Source organism: Asparagus officinalis, chromosome 2 (assembly GCF_001876935.1).
Source record: "Asparagus officinalis chromosome 2, Aspof.V1, whole genome shotgun sequence".
Lineage (NCBI taxonomy): Eukaryota > Viridiplantae > Streptophyta > Magnoliopsida > Asparagales > Asparagaceae > Asparagus > Asparagus officinalis.
Window position 1 is genome coordinate 56,817,601 of NC_033795.1, and position 8,354 is coordinate 56,825,954.

The window sequence follows — 8,354 nt, forward strand, 5'->3', positions numbered from 1 at the left end:
CATTTATTGTTTGGCAGGCATCATCATGCCTCTAGCCCCGAAAGACTTCATGATATATCGGACCACATCGGCACCACCATGCCCCTAATCACTTCACATTAAATGCTGAAGTGATCTTTCCTCTACTCGCCGACCGATACCTATAAATTAGGTGTTGATGCAGCTGCCAAGCCATACTTATTTGCCGCCATCTTGTTCTCAGTCGAAGTGATCGTTCTACCGTTTTAGCACCATTATAAATAGAGATACTATTCTCAACATGAAAAAAATTCTAAGGGATTTTTCCAGGCTATTCTAAGCTATATCTGATAATTATACTGCACTATACTAAAGAACTCAGAGAGTTCTTTATTTTCTCACTCAAGTTCATCAACTGACTTGATCGTCGGAGGAACCCTCTCACGAGTTGCTACTTGTGCAGACAGAAGCTACTTAACTCAAAATCAGATATTCGAAGAAGTGAGCGCCCCCCTAATCAACCTCACCCCCACCATATATTTGACTGTTTGATTATTCATTATCAACAGTTTGGCGCCCATTATGGGCTTCGTTCTTTTTCGAGCAAGTATGTCTTGTTCCGAGTATAGGGATGACCAGTCTCACCCTGAAGGACCACACCAGAGCTATGTTACTCAAGCTCAGCTTAAATAAACGGCTCATCAGATCTCTTAATCCCTCAAATAGTAACTTGCTACCTTCACCAACGATCTCATCAACCGGCTTTCATAGCCGCAACAAGCTACTTCAGCTGTCCCCCCTCCTTATGAAGACTAGCGATCGGAGACTCACCTTCATTCTGGATCACAACAAATAGTCCTGCCTTGGGCTCCTCATGTTGGTGCAAACAGTTCAGGGATCAGGTTGAGTATGCGACCATGTCGCCTCATTGTTGGTCTTCTTGTTTTGATGATGTTTAACAAACAATTTACCACTAATGTTGTTTGTCTAGTATTTGTGTTTTCTTATTTATTATAGACAAACAACGTAGTTGGAGGTTGGATGGATTGCGCTTCAACGATGATATCCAAAGGAGGTTGGCGGAATGTCGAGTTGAAGCCTATACAATTCAAGTTCTTCGTATATATATATAGTCATATATATATGTATAAGTTTTGGTTTCTATGCATATATATAGTTATATATATACATACATGTGTTTTGAGTTTTTATGATTATATATATGAAATTATATATTTCATATTTTCTATTGTGTTTTTGAAAACATTGCATAGAATATGCAATTTTGTGAAAATATTGTATTCTTAGTTTGTAGACTTTAATATCAGTTTATACATGTTTTACTAAGTCTATAAAAACATTTCACAAAGTTTCAAAAGTTGGTTTATGTCAAAACATCAAAATTCAAGTATCTCATATTTTCATGTTTTGGACTATTTTATAAAATGATGATGTTTTACTGTAGCATGTTTATTATCATGTCTACAATCATTCCCCAAAGTTTTACATTTTTTGGAATTTATTTGATATTTTTAAACAGCATTTTAAAATCAGCAAATCAGTTTTCTGTTATATCAGTTTTCGGTCGACCGCACCGGTCGACCGAACCTGAGGTCAAAAGTTCACTGGGCTGACAGATAGCTGTCGGTCGACCGGTCCGGTCGACCGATGAAAATTTTCGCTCGATTCTCAGACTGGAACCTAGATCGCGGTCGACCGCAAGAATTTCCGGTCGACCGCCGCTCAGTCTGACTGTTTCCAACAGCTAGTTTTGTTACCGTTGGCTGGGGTTTTTGGTCTTTTGTTTGGGAACTTTGGCTGAGATTTCAAGTGGGTATAAATACCCTATTGCTGTTCTCTTTCAAACTATCCAAGAATGTTTTAAAGAAGTTTTTAAACAAGTTTTAAACAAGGGTTTAAGTGTGTTTAAGGGTTTGTTTTGTTTGTGAAGAAGTTTTCACAAGTGGAGGAGATCATCTTCTTGTTTGGGCTCCAATCTCCATCTCTCCATCTTGTCTTCTATTGAGAAGTTTTCTAAACTCTACTCTAGCTTTCATTTGTTATTTGTCAATTATCATTTCTATTAAAGCTAGTTTTATATTGAGTTTAGTTGATTTGATTTTATCTCATTGTTACACACACCCACTTGAGCTTATTGTATTTGCATACATAGTATATTAGGGTTGTGAGAGATTGTAACATTGAGTTGTGCTTAATTGTGTTCTCATCTATTGTAGAGAACAAATTTATATTTGTTACATTGTGAGTGTTGTAAGGTTTTCGGTGAGCTAGAAAACCGAGTGTGTTGTGATGTTTTCGGTGAACTAGAAAACTGATTGTGAGGAGTGACGTTGATCGGTGAGTGTTAAAAACCGACACTGTGAGATGTAAACGTTATTCGGGTGAGCGTAGAAAACCCGGTTGTGATAGTGGGTAAGAACGAGCCTCAGCCTTCTCCAACAACTCATTAATTGCGGTAGGGGTCAACACGTCTAATTCACGAATGGGCTCGCTGGAATTACCCTCCAAATTCTGGAACAAATAGCTAGCAAACTGCTTCAAGCTGATCTGCCTCTTCCTTTTCGCTAGAGCAGAAGTCTGGACCAAGGAGGTATAATAGTGACAAGTAAGATCCCAGAGAGTGTCATACATATCGGGAGTATCTTTCTTCATACACTCCAACTGCTGGTTCGAGGGAAAATACTCCTGATATGGACAATCCCCTATCGGAAGACGAGAAACCTGATGCATCTCATGCAAGGCCAACCCTAATTCGCCACCGCTGGTCAGGAAGGTGTTACTGTCTCAGAGCTTGGTGCTCTTTGATTTAAGGTCTAATCGCCTTGAGTTAAAGATCCAAGTTATCTTTTTGTGCTAAATCTTATTTTGATTGCATTTGTATCTTGCTTGCCTTTTATATTATGGATATGCATGGTTTAGGTTATGCTATTAATATTGCCCCTCGTTTAGATAATTTTCCCTATGCCCAATGGTGTGTTAGATTTAAACTTTTTGTTCAATCTAAACACTTTGATTTATGGGAAATTATAGATGATGCTTATATTGTGCCCACTTTGGAGAAATCAAAGTGGAATAAAAAAGATCATCGTATGTTTACAATGAACAATATTTTGTTAGAATATTTGCTAAATGCTTTTAATTCATCTATGTCTAACAAATTTGTTCATTTTGATAGTGCTTACAATTTATGAAAATTCATAGAAGCACATCAAGGCAACTTGGAGGAAATCTGACGTAGTTTGGAGGATTATTCTTCAAGTGAGTGTGGAGCATCATCATGCACACGACCACTAGGCGATAGCCCTAGTGTGGTAAGCGATTCGGAATCCGAAAGTGATATATCCATCAATGAACTCGCTTGTGCATATGATAAATTAATGCATGCCTATACTAAGTTGCATAATAATTTTATAGATTTGAAAAGCAAGCATGTTAATTTGAAATCCGATCATGAGTTGCTCGGTTCCAAATTTGATATCATTGCAAAAGAAAATATTATGCTTAAAGAAAACAATGATATGTTAAATTTGGAAAATAAAAAATTAACCTCATCCATCACTAGCTTATCTCATGTTAAAAATAATGTCATGTTAGAAGTAGAGAACATACAAAATGGTACTGCTATAAATAACTATGTATGTTCTACCTCTAATAACAATACTTGTATGCATAATGATGAGTTGAATCATGTTAAGGATCACATATCATCTTTAGATTCAATCCTTAAAACATGTATTGTTAATCATGATAAGCTTATGAACATGTGTGCTAAGTCTCATGCTAAAACATCTAAACATCCTATTCATCATGCACACATGTATAGCAAAGTCTACAAATGCACAAATTGCGGTCGTAAAGGCCATATTGCTAGATTTTGCTATGATGCATATAACCCACTAAGATTCACTTTAATCCTCCTTGTGCATCTCATCAAGCTTCATCATCACTTTTTGCACACACACATGCACCCATTGCTCATCATAAACATGCACGTGTGTATAAATGTGATCTATGTGGTCGGTTTGGCCATTTGGCAAAGTTTTGCTTTGACATGAAAAAGAATTCTAGTTTGCCAAATGTTTTTCATAGACCATGTGCTTAAGTGTGATATTTGTGGTAGATTTGGCCATTTGGCAAATTTTTGTTATGATTTGAAAAAATATTCAAACTTGCCAAATTTCTCAAGTAGACCACCTTTGTTTAATGATGTTTCTCATTTGCAAAATAATTTTAAGAGACAATCTTCATTTGCAAATGATTCCCGTGCACGAGCTAAAGGTCCACAAAAACAAATAGATCTCTTTCATTGCACAAATTGCAATCGGAAGGGTCATTTGAATGAATATTGTTTTGACCATAATAGTGCACCACATGTGCCCAAGAGGGTTCATAACCCTAGGGCTTTGAGCTTTAATGATAGGGGTCATGTCCCTAAACCTTTTGGTACCAAAATTACTTGGGTACCAAAATAAATTTGATTTTAAACCAAGAATTTTAGTATTTTTTATTTTTCTTTATCTTGGTTTTGAAAATTATGTTTTAAGATCTTTTGGTTATGAAAATAATTTTTCTTTCATCAAATCTTTTGTTTTCATGATTATTAGTTTTGATTTTGATGAAAGGTTTGTATTTATATAACCCTCCGGGTTTATTGGGTGTTTATTCCCAAATCATGTTTACTGGATACTAGAATGATTATATGGGTTGAAACACGCTTAAGAGTTTGATATATTGTTGCCTCTCTTGAAATCCTTTTGTCAAAGATTTTTTTTTGACTTGTTGCTTTGAATTAATTATATTTCACTTATATGATGATATTTATATGTTTGTGCTCATGGATCATCTATTCGTGCCTTATAATGTATTCTATGAGTGGTTTGATCAAGTTATGTAAAGAAATTTTTTTTTGATCAAACATTATTTTTGGACTCAAATCTTGATTTATGATTTCATTTGAGTGATTTGTTTTCACTTGAAAACTTTTTTCATGGTTCTCATGTTTTTCTTTTCTTTTTATTTCATAAATCTATCTTTACACATGGTTTTTATGTTCTTTGATAAGAGCTTCATATTGACATAATTATATATGTTCTCAATGTCTCTTTGTATGTGAGTGATTTTTAGCATATTCATGTATGCTTGCTCACATGTTTTTGCCTTGATCTTTATTGCATATATTTTATATGGCATTTTGATAGGGGGAGCAATCCCTATATCTTTTTATGTTTCACCTATGCTTATTGATAAGGGGAGCTTTCGCTCTCTTATTTCTTTTGTCCCCTTTTTGATGTTGTCAAAGGGGGAGAAATATTGTGAGTATATTCCTTCTTGTTTATATGCATGTGAATTATAAATTATATATTTATTTCCTTCATGCATATATTTCTTTTTGTAAATTGTTTGTCATCATCAAAAAGGGGGAGATTGTTGGCCTTCTTGTTTTGATGATGTTTAACAAACAATTTACTACTAATGTTGTTTGTCTAGTGTTTGTGCATTCCTATGTATTATAGACAAACAACGTAGTTGGAGGTTGGATGGATTGCGCTTCAACGATGATATCCAAAGGAGGTTAGCAGAATGTCGGGTTAAAGCCTATACAATTCAAGTTAAAGATCAAGTTCACGCTTCATCCGCAAGTGTACCAAGTCAAGCTTAATTGAAGATCAAGATTGCTTGGGTAATGTAGTTTTAGATTTTATATTATGTGTGTTATATACTCTAAGCTCAATATCTATACACACACATTTATTGGTTTCTTCATATATATATATTACTAAGTCTATAAAAATATTTCACAAAGTTTCAAAAGTTGGTTTATGTCAAAACATCAAAATTCAAGTATCTCATATTTTCATGTTTTGGACTATTTTATAAAATGATGATATTTTTCATTTGGGAGGTCCTTTCTGATAACCAGTCGCTGTAGCATGTTTATTATCATGTCTACAATCATTCCCCAAAGTTTTACATTAAATGTCGGGTTTATTTGTTAGCACATTGATCGGTGAGCGTTGAAAATCGACACTGTGAGGTGTAAACGTTATTCTGGTGAGCGTAAAAAACCCGGTTGTGATAGTGGATTTCTCCCCGGGAGTGGGGAGCGGAGACGTAGGACGAAAGGTTCGAACTCCGTGATCATATTGCTTGTTTGAGTTTGTCTTTAGCGTATTTGTTTTTGCATTTATCTTATATCGCCAATTGTGCATTACTCATTTATTTCATCCACTATCTTGTTTAGATTATTTACCCTTGTGTTGTTTATATATCCTTGCATATATCTCTATCATATAGGATATATCTCATTGTTCATATTACTTATCCTAGCTTATATTCTTGTTGTATTTCATACTTGCTAGGATAACTTATTAATTAATTTTAATTGGCATTTAATCGGATTAGATTAGCATAAGACCCTAATCACCCCCCCTCTAGGGTCTAACACTCATTAGTCAACTTACCCTAAGGAACCTCACCAACGTCTCCTCCCTCATCCTCAAGTCACCATCGAGAGCCCCGACACTGGTCACCCAAGGGACTACATTAGAGGAGCAATCTCTAAGACTCTCCACTACCACCGTACATCTCCACCCCCTCTGCTACCATAGGGGCATCTGGATACGCCGGGTGTACAGACCAGTCGCAGAAGCTATCGAGGGAACACCCCTCCTCTTTCCAATAATCTCATGAATGCCCCATGTGAGAAGTTCAAGATGCCTAACGTGGAGAAGTATAAATGCGATGAGGATGCTCTAAGCATCGGAAGCAGTTATCTGCCGATGCTTTCCCATTACTTTGTTAGAGAGGGCCAAGCTCAGGTGGAACGCCCTCGAAAAGAAGTCCATCAGCAGCTTCTAGCAACTCAGCCGGAAGTTCCATCCACCACTTCTTTGTTGACATCAAGCAGAAGCCACCCCCACCCCCCTCATGTGTTAATCCAGATGAGGCAAGACCCTGGAAAGAGCCTTCGAGCCTACTTCAAGAGGTTCTAGAAGAAAATACAGAAGGTTAATGACCCAGGGAGTGTGGTCGCTATGTCCGCCCTTGTGGTCGGCTTGCAGAACAATTAGTTGGCCGTCTCGCTTGCCAAGAAGTTGGTCGCCAATTATGAATAGCTGATTACTAAAGCTCATGGGTGCATGGATATGGATGATGTTCGAGCTTATAAGGCGGTAGCCAGGGTCACAAAAACCTCCACAACCATGACTTTAGCAGTAGCACCACCACCAGCACTAGCACCAGCACCACTTGCACCGCTCGCATTAGCAGCAACATCGATAATGGCACCAACACCAGAGTCAGCTAGAGGCTCCCCTACGAGGCAGGAGTGTCTGAGTGACCCCTCGAGAGTCGACTCCCACTCTAATCGATCCGACAGGAGGGACCGACGGAGGGAACCGACACCGAGGCTCGCTCTTACAGTCCTTAACACCTTCCTCACAAAAGCTCTAGCCAGGGTCCAGAGGGACGGGCACCTCAAAGAGCATGCTCTCAAGATGAGGTCAGATCCCCGAAGTCTTCTAGCAACTCAGCCGGAAGTTCCATCCACCACTTCTTTGTTGACATCAAGCAGAAGCCACCCCCACCCCCCTCATGTGTTAATCCAGATGAGGCAAGACCCTGGAAAGAGCCTTCGAGCCTACTTCAAGAGGTTCTAGAAGAAAATACAGAAGGTTAATGACCCAGGGAGTGTGGTCGCTATGTCCGCCCTTGTGGTCGGCTTGCAGAACAATTAGTTGGCCGTCTCGCTTGCCAAGAAGTTGGTCGCCAATTATGAATAGCTGATTACTAAAGCTCATGGGTGCATGGATATGGATGATGTTCGAGCTTATAAGGCGGTAGCCAGGGTCACAAAAACCTCCACAACCATGACTTTAGCAGTAGCACCACCACCAGCACTAGCACCAGCACCACTTGCACCGCTCGCATTAGCAGCAACATCGATAATGGCACCAACACCAGAGTCAGCTAGAGGCTCCCCTACGAGGCAGGAGTGTCTGAGTGACCCCTCGAGAGTCGACTCCCACTCTAATCGATCCGACAGGAGGGACCGACGGAGGGAACCGACACCGAGGCTCGCTCTTACAGTCCTTAACACCTTCCTCACAAAAGCTCTAGCCAGGGTCCAGAGGGACGGGCACCTCAAAGAGCATGCTCTCAAGATGAGGTCAGATCCCCGAAGTCGAAACACCAGGCAGTATTGCCGCTACCATAAAAATCACGGTCACCTTACCAATGACTTCTGTATCCTAAGGTGGGACAATGAGGACCTGATCGAGAGAGGGTACCTGAAGAAGCTTGTCTTGTGAAGAGATCGAAGGGAAGCTCTCCACCTAAGGCTAATAGGAGATCTCGCTCATGGTCACCTCGTCCTC